General features: G+C 40.7%; 1 protein-coding gene across 2 annotated transcripts in view; it reads left to right on the forward strand.

Moving 5' to 3' along the window:
* LOC309647286 (ribonuclease H2 subunit B-like) overlaps positions 1–13521 on the forward strand; it is a 789004-nt gene that overhangs the window by 327463 nt on the left and 448020 nt on the right. Inside the window, exon 5 of one of the 2 annotated variants that reach the window (XR_014255912.1) lies at positions 1635–9548. The exons of the other annotated variant lie outside the window; for it this stretch is intronic. The gene's annotated coding sequence lies outside the window, so the exon portion shown is untranslated. Of the gene's footprint in view, positions 1–1634; positions 9549–13521 lie in introns of those variants that run through there. 2 annotated transcript variants of the gene reach the window in all.

A 13521-nucleotide genomic window follows, 5' to 3' on the forward strand; every position in this document is an offset into this window, starting at 1 on the left:
AGGGAGAAAAAATAGAAAGAAAGAAAGAAAGAGGAGAAAATAAAATAAAGTAAAATAAAATAAAATAAAGTTATTAAAATAAAAAATAATTATTAAGAAAAAGATTTTAAAAAGTAAAAAAAAAACAAAAACAGGACAGACAGAACCCTAGTACAAATGGTGAAAGCAAAGCTATACAGACAAAATCACACACAGAAGCATACACATACACACTCACAAAAAGAGAAAAAGGGGAAAAAATAATATATCTTTGCTCCCAAAGTCCACCTCGTCAGTTTGGATTGATTCGTTGTCTATTCAGGTACTCCACAGATGCAGGGTATATCAGGTTGATTGTGGAGCTTTAATCTGCTGCTCCTGAGGCTGCTGGGAGAGATTTCCCTTTCTCTTCTTTCTTCGCACAGCTCTGGGGGTTCAGCTTTGGATTTGGACCCGCCTCTGCTTGTAGGTCTCCTGAGGGCATCTGTTCTTCACTCAGACAGGACGGGGTTAAAGGAGTAGCTGATTCGGGGGCTCTGGCTCACTCAGGCTGGGGGGAAGGGAGGGGTACGTAGTGTGGGGCAAGCCTGTGGCGGCAGAGGCCGGCGTGACGTTGCACCAGCCTGAGGCGTGCCGTGCATTCTCCTGGGGAAGTTGTCCCTGGATCACGGGACCCTGACAGTGGCGGGCTGCACAGGCTCCCAGGAGGGGCGGTGTGGAGAGTGACCTGTGCTCGCACACAGGATTCTTGGTGGCTGCAGCAGCAGCCTTAGCATCTCATGCCCGTCTCTGGCGTCCGCGCTAATAGCCGCGGCTCGCACCCGTCTCTGGAGCTCCTTTAAGCGGCGCTCTTAATCCCCTCTCCTCCCGCAGCAGGAATCAAAGAGGCAAGAAAAAGTCTCTTTCCTCTTAGGCAGTTCCAGACCTTTTCCCGGACTCCCTCCTGGCTAGCCATGGTGCACTAGCCGCCTTCAGGCTGTGTTCACACCGCCAACCGCAGTCCTCTCCCTGGGATCCGACCTCCGAAGCCCGAGCCTCAGCTCCCAGCCCCTCCCCCGCCCCGGCAGGTGAGCAGACAAGCCTCTCGGGCTGGTGAGTGCAGTTCGGCACCGATCCTCTGTGCGGGAATCTCTCTGCTTTGCCCTCCGCACCCCTGTTGCTGCGCTCTCCTCCGTGGCTCCAAAGCTTCCCCCCTCCGCCACGGGCAGTCTCCGCCCGCGAAGGGGCTTCCTAGTGTGTGAAAACCGTTCCTCCTTCACAGCTCCCTCCCACTGGTGCAGGTACCGTCCCTATTCTTTGTCTCTGTTTTTTCTTTTTTCTTTTGCCCTACGCAGGTACGTGGGGAGTTTCTTGCCTTTTGGGAGGTCTGAGGTCTTCTGCCAGTGTTCAGTAGGTGTTCTATAGGAGCAGTTCCACATGTAGATGTATTTCTGATATATCTGTGGGGAGGAAGGTGATCTTCACGTCTTACTCTTCTGCCATTTTGAAGCTCCCCTCCCCTTTTTTGTTTAACACCTTCTCAACCTGCATGAATTTTGAGGGAAATTGAATTTAAAAGATTATTTTCCTTAGCTAAATGGAAGCAGGTGCTATTCAGACAGTAAAGAAAACCATGGCTAAGTTAGTTTGGCTTGCTTGTTATCCCTGTTTTCCAGGAAGATAACTGAAATGTGACCTGTGGCCAGTTAATTGTCATTGAGATCGACTTTCATGAGGCTTCTCCGCTGATACACATCTACACCAGAACCCTGACCAGAAACCCCACATCTCAGTTATGGCCCATATCAGCTCCAGGCTCCCTTCTTCAGAACAGAAATACCTGCCCAGCATTAGCACCGGGGCCTGGAATACTACACTTGGCCTATATATTGACCTTGACTGGTATGTTCTTCCAGAAGACTCTCCACATTCAAACACTGAAGAAATTTTATTGTGTAGCTAAAGCTACTTCACGTGTGGGAGCAAAATCCAAAGGTGAGTAACTCTAGAGCGATTCATTCTCAGAAATTCTACACAGATTTCAGGACTGTAATGTTATTGCTTTCTGTGCTAAACATCTTTTTAGAACTCGTCACTAGACTATAAGCCCTACCAGGGCAGGGACCTCGTCTGTCTTATTTATTTCTGTGTCTCTTGTACTTGACATATAATAGCACCTAACAGGAATTTGTTCAGTGTGTGATGGGATCTTGGGATTCAGAGTCACTTGACAGAAGATGCTGAAATACAGCAGACAGCAGAGACAGAGAACAAAGACCCTGTTGTAAAATACATGCAAACAAGAACACTACAGCAACTCTAATTGCACAAAGAAGACTATTTTGGCTAGATATTTATTAACAAATAGACAATTTTCTATTAGTAGAGCTCTCTCCTGTTAGAGACTTTGGTGAGTCTGGAAGTTCTGCCTAACAGGATTAAGTGAATCTCAGATGAGTAATCTGATTGTCTCATTCAGAAGAGAAGATTTAAAATAATGCCAGGTTACCCTATAGTGGCTTGTGGGTAGGGCATATAACAGAGTGGCATAATGAGCTCAGACCACTGGTGGGAGGAAAGCAATCCTGTGTCCCCTGAAGGTCCTAAGAGGAACAAAACTTTTTCTTTAATGTTGCTGGCTAATGGAGAGAAAGTTTCCTCAACTTAGTTGTAACCTCTCCCCCTAAGCAGCCTAGTGTGAACAGCTGTGCCAACTCTGAGCCATCTATTTGTACAACCAAATCCTTACTACATTTATCACCTAGTTTTCCCACATCTCTCTCAGCAGTCTTGGTGGGTGGGTGGGGAGGAGAAAGGATTGTGAAAAAGATGAGTCTCTTAACATTGACTTACGTGGTGGGGCATGAGGGGTTGTAACGCAGCGTCTGTTTCAACCTCCTTTTACTGTGCCTTCCTACACGGCAGGGCCTGAAAAGCAAAAAACTACATTTCCCAGGCACCCTTGCAGCCTGAGTTGTGGGTGTGGCTTAGATACTCTTATTTGAAAGGCAGACGTGTTGCTCCTGCAGGCAGGGAGGATTGAGGAGTTTGTGTTTTCTCTGTAGCCTTATTCGTAAAGGCTCCAGGGCGTGGCCTCTAGTATAGTGGGTGTTGAGAGGCGGGTCACTCGGCACGCATATTGCCAGTTCACATGGTCCTCTGGTGGAGTCCTGGAACCAGCAGCGATGGCAGGGCACGTGGAAGTCTCTTCCTCCTGGCAGGGGGGTGTGTTTGTAGACCAGCTTCCCAACCAGCAGGCAGCAACCTAGGTGGCCTGGTTCTGCTGTGTGGCTTGGGAGTTGTTTCTACAAGAACCTAGAGTTTGTTTCGTTAACCCTCCCGATGTCCTGTAAACCATTTAGCTCACTGTAATAAACCCAGTTCTGCTTAAACTAGCCAGATTAAATTCTTTTCTCTGCAGTGGAACCCTGACCACTGAGGGGCTGAATCAAGCTTTCTGAGTTAGATATTACTGAGGGTTGCCCTTCCGCATTGCTACTGGCGTGGTTTTAGACAATTATTTGCAAAACCACTGATGTGTTACTTTTGGTTCCTGAATTCTAAGCCATTGTGCATTTGTCCACTGTATTCTAGTAAGTGGTAAGCAATTAGAAATCCAAGGTTATGGGGTTTATTATGTTTGATAAAATAGTGAACCTGTTACATGTTAAATTCTGATTTGTTCAGAAAAGTGTTGAGCCTGCTAACTTATCTATCCAGGGGCCTGAGCTTAGAATTGCCTTGTCTGTTGTTAATGAGCCTTTGTTCCTGGGTGTCTCAGAAACCTCTAGATGATGTATAATATAAAAGCAATACCAATAACCATTATAATAAAGCATTATGTTTGTGTCCTTTATTATGGTTTTTGAAAACATGATCTCTTATATCAGAGTTAAGGGAAGGTATTGCAAAAAAAGAAAAGTTCTGAGATGTATGATAGTTTGTTGAAAGTCATGAGGTTAGTTAATAAATAGAGGAATCAGGCCTATACCAGATCAGAAAAGCTTATCTTTGACAAGAAAAGCAACTGCCTGATGTAACAGGTTTCCTCCAATAACCAGCCAAGAATAGCCTGATATAGCTAAAGGAGCCAGGTCCCCTTAAAAAAAAATTAACGGGGAAAGGTTCATTGGATGGTACGAAAAATTGCTGGTGCATTTAGAGCTGTCACTTTGGGTGCCAAGGACTGTGTTATTGACAGGAGTTGGGGGGTGAAGGGCTAGAGACAGGAGTCAAGATGAAGTGGTTCCTTGCAATATCTATTAGTGCTGAGGTAAGCTTGCATTACAGCTTTATTCCACCAAAGAAGGATGTGAAAAGTGGCCTTAAGGAAAAGACATTAGGGTGGACTGAGGCAAGAGAGGAGTGTAGGGTGACTTGTGGAGAAGGAGAACAGCCTACCTGCTGGGCTTAGTGCCTCGGTTAACGCTTTTTTGTTTTGTTTTGTTCTTGCTATTAATTCCTATTATTAAAGTGTCCTTCAAAAGAACCCTGTGGGTTTGAAACAGAGTGAGAGTAAAACATTCTTTTCCACCAGATATCTCTTCGTCCCTTCTAGCTAAAACTTTCCTGGACTTAGTTTTAATGTTACTGGTACATGAGGAGGTGGTTTTTTTTTTAATTTTTAATTTTTATTTTTTTTCTGTGGAAGGATTTACGTGTAGCCAAATGTTTCATGGTCCTATCTGTAATGTGCTTTAAAGCCTTTTCTGAAAGTGAAATTTGTTTAAAGGAAAGGCTGTTTCCTACCAGTTGGAACAGCATCTAGAAGTATGACTCATGCAGCTGGTCCCAAGGGTTCTGATAGTAGAAGCTTGCCACAGAGCAAGCAGAAAGACGTTAACCTTTATAACGCTGCAGATCTGTCTTTGGCAGCCCTGCCACCAAGAACCTAAGCGTTGCCAGTGCCTTGTGTTGTTTTGCTTCCATTGGGAGGACAAGGCAACTGACTGATATTAGTAACTAAAGCCTGAGGTAAATTGATGGTTGGGAGGAAGGTGAAGTGGCGGCTCAGCTCTCCAGTTCCAGGACTTGCCTTAAAACCCCTGCCTGGTCCGTGTATGGAATCCACGGGCTGGAAAGGGGCTCTGGCCATATTCTTATATCATGGAAATCGGGCTTTGCACACAGATAGACCTGGGTTTGAGTAACTTTACTAGATGTTTGGTATTGGGCAAATTATGTAATCTCTCAGAGTTTGGGTTTCCTCATTTGTAAAATAAAGGTGATGTGAGCATCAAAAAGCTGTTGGGAGCACTAGAAAAAATGCTTTAAAGGCACAAGCCACACTGCCTCCTGACACATAATATGTACTCAGCGAATGGCAAATGACCGTTCTGATTATGCTCAGGTTATTTGCTAGTTATTTCCTTAACCTTGTGCTGAGTTTCTCTTTTCTACTTGTTTCTAAGTTTCTCAGTTTCCTCCTCAAATCTGTCCTTCCCTATTTCTCTGTGTGTTATGAGCATGAGGTTTACATATAGTGTTTCTATTTCTGTATCTCAGAACTCTTATATATATTAAAAAACAATCCTCATAACAGTCTGCAAAGCAGGCAGCCAGGAGGGTGCATGTCCTTATTTCAGAGATGGGAATAATGAGTTGAGACACTAGAAAAAAAAGAGGTAAAGAGAGAATACAACAGGAGCCCCTTATTCTGGGGTTTATCGGCTTTAACTCCCTGAAAAGGAATGCAAAAAAAATTTGTGGTGCATTTTGATTCAGAGATGGTCTTTGGCTTTCATTGGATTCTCAGAGGGTCTGGGATCCGTCCCCCTGCCGCCAAAGCTTATGAACTACTGTGGTTAAAGACGTACGAGTCTAGAGAACTACTTGAAGGCATTTCCCGGTTTCTGCATTGATGCAGGCAGAATAGCAGCGTGTGGCTGGTGTGCCACTTCCATTAGAGTCCCCTGGGCTGCTTCTAAGATGCAGATTCCTCACCCCAGCTCAGACCTGCAGAATCAGAGTCTCAGGAACTGGAGCTGGAGAATCTGGCATTTGAACAAGTTCTCCAGGTGATTTTTATGTCTTCTAAAGTTTGAAAATCCATGATGTGGTAGTAAAACCTGCCTTTGGAGTCAGATCCCCACGCATGATGGACCTACCACATACAGCTGTGGGAACCTGGGGCTGTTACTTCAGTTTTCTCAGCTGCAAAATGGGGAGGATAATCATACCTCCCTCATAAAACATGTGTGAACATTGAAACAGATGTCTGTACAGTGTTAAATTAAGGGCTTAATGTGATAACTACTCAATAAATGTTAGCTGAACTGATAATAATGATTATTACCAGTGTTATTATTATCAGTACTATGATTTGGAAGGTAGGAGCAAATTGAAGGCCCTGACTCTGTGGGAAGTTAATGGATGGATCCAACTGAGTGTTTACTTCAGTTACTTTTGCGAGTCATCTAGTTCAACCACATAATATTTGTCAGTGATCAATTCTGTATTATGAAGACTACTGAAATGAATGAATCAGTTAGATTATAGGTAATGGGAAATTTCCTTTCCTTCTTTCCTAGTTTCCAATTTTCTACTCTAAGTATGTATGATTAAAAAACAAAAAAAACTTTTGTTTCAAAAGAGAGCCTTTTGTACAATTTACTGAAAAATAATTTATTGTTTATTATCTGTGACATGTAGTAACTTCTTTAGTTAATTGGTCAGAAATTTCACCCCTTCTATTATGTTGATTGAAAAAATTAAATTGTACTTAAATTGCTTTGGCTTAAAGGGCCTTTTTCAGGAACCGAAACATATTCTTAGTAGGAGACCCATCTGGGGAAGCATGATATTCTTGCTGCAGGTATTAGAATTCTAAAGGATGTTTCCTGATGTTGGAATTGTTGCCTGTCTTCTTGAAAGACTGGAAAATTCATTTAAGAGTCTCCTTCTGAAAGAGCTTACAAAGAGACTGAGAAAACCTTATAAAATACTCTTATTCATCTTCAGAAGGGCATACAGTACTTTCCATATATGTTAGGCTTATTTTTTAAAAGATAAATGAATTTTTAAAAAAGAACGGGTAAAACACATCATTATAGAATTACATATATATATATATCTATATACACGTATATAGATATATATATATACATATATATATCTATATACACGTATATAGATATATATATATACACATATATATATATTTATATATACACACACACATATATATGTGTATCTCATATGTACATGGATTATAGATTGAAAATCACACAGTTCAATTCAAGACCAGGAGCCAAGACAAATGAAAAAATACAAACTATTAATAATGCTACTATCCAGCATTGAACCTTGGGCTTAGTATTGGTTGTTAAATTTTTTAATGAGTTGCTCATGAGAGGAACAAGTGGCAAAGTCCTCTGGTGACAGTAAACTACTCAGGCAAGAAAGATGCAGCAAAGGACAGCAAAACCCAGGGACATAAGCCAACCAGGAGGAACAGCATGCAATTTAAATTCAAAGCAAATTCACAAGTCTCACAAGGAATATTTCAAGGAAACACAACTGTGAGGGTGAATTAAAAGTTTGTGGCAACTGGTGAGGAAAAATAAAAGATAGTGAAATGGAAACAGAAGACTCTGCTGAGAAAAGTCTCTGTTTCTTTTTTCTTTTTCGTCTTCTCTTGGACAATGAATTGTCTTCAGGTTGCCCTTGAGTTCCTTATCAAGTACTGCTCTTGGCTTTATGCTTTTGTCTGGATATGGCTGCAGCTTGAACTCATTCTTCAAATGATACTCTGGCACTGTGAGGTTGTGTGTCATTGCCAGACATTGTCATGGCCCCATTCATTGCAGGAACAACTCAGCAATGTGATTGAGTGTGGAGGAAACACCCAGAGGGTGTCAGGGAGCAGATTAGGTGGTTTGGGCCCGTGAGCTAGTGGGTGAGCATGATCCAGCTGCACAAGTTGATAGAACCACTGTGTCCCCCAATCATTTCCTCATGCAGAGCCAAAAATTAAAACTGCCATGAGCAGGAAAATGCCTGGGCTGAACCTGCAATCAAGCCAAGTTGGTCCATGGTCAACTGAGAAGAAAATGGCCTAATCGGAAGCCCAGGTCATCTGTCTTCTTCAGATCTAATGTCAGTCACCATAACGTCCACTGTGCCTTGACCTGAGGGAATTTCCTCTGCTCCATGTGTGCCCAAATCCTCTCAGACCTCCCTTCCCAGTCTCTAATTTTTCAGTTCAGCAGCTACAGCCAGTCTTCATGCTGTGGTGCATTCTGTACTCTTGGTTTCCAGTCCTGTTCTCATCTTCAGCTCCTAATCTTCAGGAGTAGGGCTGGAAAATTGCTTCATTGCTTCACTCAGGTAAACCTCTAGAAAAACTTGTCTCTGCAAGTCAGGCTCACTCTCTTATGCATCTCATTCTCTGGGTCTCTCTCTCCAAATCTCTGTCTCATATACACATTTATGATGTATGCATTCCATGTTTTCTCTGTCTTTGCTCTCTCCTTATTCTTACAGGTTTCCTCCTATCTTTCACACATAAGATTCCTGCTAACTGTAATTATTTCCCTTGCATTAATAATAACTTTTATTATGGGTCCAATTCTCACGATCATCTTCTTTTATTGCCTCAATCCATTTTCAATTTGCTGAAATTATATATATGTATATGAAATTATATATATACGTATTATATACATAATGAAATTAAAAGGGAGAGCACCTTCTCTTCTGAATCAGACGTCTGTGGGAACCTTTACCTTTCTCAGCTCTCTTGTTATAGAGTGGTGTCTCTCGGCCCCATGCAAACAACAGTTGACATAGTACTTCTAGGCTGAAGATTGGACTTAGCTGATGGTATACTTTGAGGTTATCCTGCTAGCTCTTGAATGACGTACAAACTTTATTAAAAAAAAAAAATTGAAGTCTTGTAAGGAGTATTTCCAGGTATTCATTTCCTGTTGGAGCATTTTCTTTTGACAGAGTCAACTCAAAAGTATCCTTGAGAGACAATGAGGTGGGCTTCACCAGAGGAGGGAAGGACCATGAGCGTCAGGGTTCTGGCCTCCCATAAGTCCGGTCATCAGGCTGGCTTTCCAGGCACAGAGACAGGCACGTGAGTTTCCCACAGAGCCTGAATAAATCAAATAAGGAAATGGATGAAGGTGTCAGTTTCCAGCACTTAATTTCTCCTGTGGGCTACTAGGCAAAGCCAGGGACCATTTCAAACTTGAGTTTCTGCAGCACAGCAGGGTTGCATGAATAAAAGTAACAGTTAAAAGTTGGCAACTTCACGCAGGGGCAATCAATCTAACATCTCAAGGGAATGGTTTGGTGAAGTCGATCCAGAAGTATTTAGGAATGAAGCTCATGGGCTATAATTTTGGTCTGCTTCCAGGCTTGCTGTTAGTATGCTATGTGACTGGGTCTGTGCCTCAGTTCCACTCTGTTAATACACTGGAAGACACCATCACATCAGCTGAGCTGGCATAAGAATTTACTAATGTAGGTGAGGCAATTTATTTATTTCTTTTAACATCTTTATTGGAGTATAATTGCTTTACATTGTTGTGTTAGTTTCTGCTGTATAATAAAGTGAATCAGATATTTGTATACATATATCCCCATATCCCCTCCCTCTGGCATCTCTCTCCCACCCTCCCTATCCCAATCCCACCCCTCTAGGTGGTCCCAAAGCACCGAGCTGATCTCCCTGTGCTATGCGGCCACTTTCCACTACCTATCTATTTTACATTTGGTAGTGAATATATGTCCATGCCACTCTCTCACTTCATCCCAACTCACCCTTCCCCCTACCCCTGTCCTCAAGTCCATTCTCTATGTCTGCATCTTTATTCCTGTCCTGCCCCTAGGTTCTTCAGAACCATTTTTTTTTTTTAAGATTCCATATATATGTGTTAGCATACAGTATTTGTTTTTCTCTTTCTGAATTACTTTGCCCTGTATGACAGATTCTAGGTCCATCCACCTCACTACAAATAACTCAATTTCGTTTCTTTTTATAGCTGAGTAATATTCCATTGTATATATGTACCACATCTTCTTCATCCATTCATCTGTCGATGGACACTTAGGTTGCTTCCATGTTCTGGCTATTGTAAATAATGCTGCAATGACATGGTGGTACATGACTCTTTTTGAATTATGGTTTTCTCAGGGTATATGCCCAGTAGTGGGATTGCTGGGTCATATGGTAGTTCTATTTTTAGTTTTTGAAGGAACCTCCATACTGTTCTTCATAGTGGCTGTATCAATTTACATTCCCACCAACAGTGCAAGAGGGTTCCCTTTTCTCCACACCCTCTCCAGCATTTATTGTTTGTAGAGTTTCTGATGATGGCCATTCTGACTGGTGTGAGGTGATACCTCATTGTAGTTTTTATTTGCATTTCTCTAATGATTAGTGATGTTGAGCATCCTTTCATGTGTTTGTTGGCATTCTGTATATCTTCTTTGGAGAAATGTCTATTTAGGTCTTCTGCCCATTTTTGGATTGGGTTGTTTGTTTTTTTGATATTGAGCTGCATGAGTGCTTGTATATTTTGGAGATTAATCCTTTGTCAGTTGCTTCATTTGCAACTATTTTCTCCCATTCTGAGGGTTGTCTTTTCATCTTGTTTATGGTTTCCTTTGCTGTGCAAAAGCCTTTAAGTTTCATTGGTCCCATTTGTTTATTTTTGTTTTTATTTCCATTTCTCTAGGAGGTGGGTCAAAAAGGGTCTTGCTGTGATTTATGTCATAGAGTATTCTGCCTCTTATTTCCTCTAAGAGTTTTATAGTGTCTGACTTTACATTTAGGTCTTTAATCCATTTTGAGTTTATTTTTTGTGTATGGTGTTAGGGAGTTGTTCTAATTTCATTCTTTTCCATGTAGCTGTCCAGTTTTCCCAGCACCACTTATTGAACAGGCTGTCTTTCTCCGTTGTATATTCTTGCCTCCTTTATCAAAGATAAGGTGACCATGTAGGTGTGGGTTTATCTTTGGTCTTTCTATCCTGTTCCATTGATATATATTTCTGTTTTTGTGCCAGTACCATACTGTCTTGATTACTGTAGCTTTGTAGTATAGTCCAAAGTCAGGGAGCCTGATTTCTGCAACTCCATTTTTCTTTCTCACAATTGCTTTGGTTATTCGGGATCTTTTGTGTTTCCATACTAATTGTGAAATTTTTTGCTCTAGATCTGTGAAAAATGCCATTGGTAGTTTGATAGGGCTTGCACTGAATCTGTAGGTTGCTTTGGGTAGTAGAGTCATTTTCACAGTGTTGATTCTTCCAGTCCAAGAACATAGTATATCTCTCCATCTGCTTGTATCATCTTTAATTTCTTTCTTCAGTGTCTTATAGTCTTCTTCATACAGGTCTTTTTTCTCCTTAGGTAGGTTTATTCCTAGGTATTTTATTATTTTTGTTGCAGTGGTAAATGGGAGTGTTTCCTTAATTTCTCTTTCAGATTTTTCATCATTAGTGTATAGGAAAGCAAGACATTTCTGTGCATTAATTTTGTATCCTGCTACTTTACCAAATTCATTGATTAGCTCTAGTAGTTTTCTGGTAGTATCTTTAGTGTTCTTTATGTAGAGTATCATGTCATCTGCAAACAGTGACAGTTTTACTTCTTCTTTTCCAATTTGTATTCCTTTTATTTCTTTTTCTTCTCTGATTGCTGTGGCTAAAACTTCCAAGATTATGTTGAATAATAGTGGTGAGAGTGGGCAACCTTGTCTTGTTCCTGATCTTACTGGAAATGGTTTCAGTTTTTCACCATTGAGAATGATGTTGACTGTGGGTTTGTCATATATGGCCTTTATTATATTGAGGTAAGTTCCCTCTATTCCTACTTTCTGGAGCATTTTTATCATAAATGGGTGTTGAATTTTGTCAAAAGCTTTTCTGCATCTATTGAGATTATCATATGGTTTTTCTCCTTCAGTTTGTTAATATGGTGTATCACATTGATTGATTTGCATATATTGAGGAATCCTTGCATTCCTGGGGTAAACCCCACTTGATCATGCTGTATGATTCTTTTAATGTGCTGCTGGATTCTGTTTGCTAGCCTTTTGTTGAGGATTTTCACATCTATGTTCATCAGTGATATTGGCCTGTATTTTTCTTTCTTTGTGACATCTTTGTGTGGTTTTGGTATCAGGGTGATGGTGGCCTCCCAGAATGAGTTTGGGAGTGTTCCTCCCTCTGCTGTATTTTGGAAGAGTTTGAGAAGGATAGGTGTTAGCTCTTCTCTAGACGTTTGATAGAATTCGCCTGTGAAGCCATCTGGTCCTGGACTTTTGTTTGTTGGGAGATTTTTAATTCCAGTTTCAATTTCAGTGCTTGTGATTGGTCTGTTTATATTTTCTATTTCTTCCTGGTTCAGTCTCGGAAGGTTGTGCTTTTCTAAGAATTTGTCCATTTCTTCCAGGTTGTCCATTTTATTGGCATAGAGTTGCTTGTAGTAATCTCTCATGATCCTTTGTATTTCTGCAGTGTCAGTTGTTACTTCTCCTTTTTCATTTCTAATTCTGTTGATTTTAGTCTTCTCCCTTTTTTTCTTGATGAGTCTGGCTAATGGTTTATCAATTTTGTTTACCTTCTCAAAGAACCAGCTTTTAGTTTTATTGGTCTTTGCCATTGTTTCCTTCATTTCTTTTTCATTTATTTCTGATCTGATCTTTATGGTTTCTTTCCTTATGCTAACTTTGGGGGTTTTTTGTTCTTCTTTCTCTAATTGCTTTAGGTGTAAGGTTAGGTAGTTTATTTGAAATGTTCCTTGTTTCTTGAGGTAGGATTGTACTGCTATAAACTTCCCTCTGAGAACTGCTTTTGCTGCATCCCATAGCGTTTGGGTCATTGTGTTTTCATTGTTATTTGTTTCTAGGTGTTTTTTGATATCCTCCTTGGTTTCTTCAGTGACCTCTTGGCTATTTAGTAGCATATTGTTTAGCCTCCATGTGTTTGTATTTTTTACAGTTTTTTTTCCTGTAATTGATATCTAGTCTCATAGCATTGTGGTTGGAAAAGAGACTTGATACAATTTCAATCTTCTTAAATTTACCAACGCTTGATTTGTGACCCAAGATATGATCTTTCCTGGAGAATGTTCCATGAACACTTGAGAAGAAAGTGTATTCAGTTGTTTTTGGATGGAATGTCCTATAAATATCAATTAAGTCCATCTTGTTTAATGTATCATTTAAAGCTTGGTTTCCTTATTTATTTTAATTTTGGTTGATATGTCCATTGGTGAAAATGGGGTGTTAAAGTCCCCTACTGTGACTGTGTTACTGTCGATTTCCCCTTTTATGGCTGTTAGCATTTGCCTTTTATATTGAAGTGCTGCTATGTTGGGTGCATAAACATTTACAATTGTTATATCTTCTTGGATTGATCCCTTGATCATTATGTAGTGTCCTTCTTTGTCTCTTGTAATAGTCTTTATTTTAAAGTCTATTTTGTTTGATTTGTGAATTGCTACTCCAGCTTTCTTTTGATTTCCATTTGCATAGAATATTTTCCCATCCCCTCACTTTCAGTCTGTATGTGTCCCTAGTTCTGAAGTGGATTTCTAGTAGACAGC

Source organism: Balaenoptera physalus, assembly GCF_965194825.1.
Source record: "Balaenoptera physalus genome assembly, chromosome: 18".
In the NCBI taxonomy this organism is placed as follows: domain Eukaryota; kingdom Metazoa; phylum Chordata; class Mammalia; order Artiodactyla; family Balaenopteridae; genus Balaenoptera; species Balaenoptera physalus.